This window comes from Pseudomyrmex gracilis, unplaced genomic scaffold, assembly GCF_002006095.1.
Source record: "Pseudomyrmex gracilis isolate BER0280 unplaced genomic scaffold, ASM200609v1 scaffold_1263, whole genome shotgun sequence".
Taxonomy (NCBI): domain Eukaryota; kingdom Metazoa; phylum Arthropoda; class Insecta; order Hymenoptera; family Formicidae; genus Pseudomyrmex; species Pseudomyrmex gracilis.
In genome coordinates, this window is record NW_018021847.1 from 1 (window position 1) to 2,017 (window position 2,017).

Below are 2,017 nucleotides of genomic sequence, written 5' to 3' on the forward strand. Positions count from 1 at the left end.
AGTGTAAGACCTCTTAATTTTTTAACAAGATCAAAACTGTTGCTAACAAAACTGTTCGAAACAGGTATACTTTTTTGAATCAATTTATTTAAAAAATCAGCAAAGTGATGCAACGGACTATTAATCGTAGAAACAATTAATCTAAAAGGGTTATTTTTTAATGAATTTTTGGTATCCCGTAAGCTCGAGGTAATAAGCCATCGCTTGACTTGATGGATTTATAAGAAAGATCAGAAATAAATTCTTTCTGTACCCAATTTCTTAACAATTTATTAACACTATCTTCAATGTTTTTAATAGGATTTCTATTAACCAAAAAATACGTCGTAACATCACTAAACATTTCATTAATTTTTTCCAAATAAGAAGGCCGATNAACAGCAACAGTCACATTGCCTTTTTTTTTGTATTTTATTACAATGTATCTTGTGCGCTAATTATCTATTACATGCATTAGATGTTTATCACACTGAAGAAGGTACAAACTGGAGGACCGAAACGTATGTGTTTTTTTTGGAATAAAGACTTATATTTATACACGCACATCCTGTATTTACTGCTCGTATCGGCCTTTTAATTATTCTTATATTATTTATAATGTGTTATTTAACTTTTTTGCAAATATAAACATTTTCTTCTTTTTATTTACAAGATACACTCACATAATTTTGAGGAAAAGTTTTCCGCTTTACAAGTATTGTCATCATTGCGATTCTTCAATAGATAAGCAAATTGCTAAGGATAGAATAGCAAAAATAATTGGATCAATGCTAATAGATAAAAATATAATTATAAGGAACAGTTCTGCCAGTACTTTGAAGGATATTGCTGAAAATGGTGAAGAAGAAGCATGCAGTGATCAAAGATGATATGACTCCATTAATTACATTATTCAATAAGGTATAAAATACTGATAATAGTACATATAGTAATGTATATGTGCATGTGTCTTGTGATAATGCTAAAGATCACATTGCAATGATGTGATCTTTGTTTGTCACAGTGTATACATGTTATACTTGTGTTACAACTTAAAATAATACAATGAATTCAAGTAAAGTTTTTTTTTTAGAGGCTGGTAGTTTATTGTGGGTAGTTTATGTGCAAATAATGAGAATGAACTTATAATCTATATATATTTTTGTTGCAGAGAAAAAGAAAATACAAACTGAACTATCAGAAGATGAAGATTCTGCAGATGATAATAAAGGCCTATAAGAAAATAAGCGTAAGTACCACAACACATACTTATACATCTCTCTCTCTCTTTCTCTCTCTCTCTCTTTCTCTTTCTTTTTCATATATATTTTTTTTCAGGGAAAAGAGGAACAAGAGGCGGAAAAAATTAGACTTGACACTCACTGATATGAATGTTTCTGAAGTGTTGTCTAAAAACTGCTGTGGCTGATTTATTAAACAATATCTTCCCGCATGTAAACAATATTTTGCATAATAAACTGAAACAAATACAAGAAAGTATATAAAAATATATTAGAGGCACAAGAACAAGCTTTACAAATCATAGCAAACTTGTGCTTTGAAGAAGAGAATAATTTATTTTAATTATTCTGATATTGATGATTATAAAACGAAGGCAAAAATATTCAGACGATGATTCTACAAACTACAAGAAACCGTCGACACTTGCAGTAGAACTAGTTGAAGTTATGGTTGATAAAGTCTGGTGCAAGGCTGAATTCATGGTGGACGATGATAGTCAAGAATTATTGGATCAAACTGTTTTTAATAATAAAATTCAGTATATTATGTTTAAATATTAGAGACGTTATTACTTTATATAAGTATATATTTTTTTTCTTTGCATTTTCAATATCTGACTCATTATTCATGTCTATTCTGCGTTCAGGNAATGTTTCAAAATAACAGATATATTCAGACTAGAGGAAAACAATGCTGAAATTTTTGAAGCAGCTTCTGCAGCTATGCGAGCTATCCTGCAACGATTGGTTGAGATACAGACGGATGTCCTTCAATTAACATACAAAGATGTTGAACC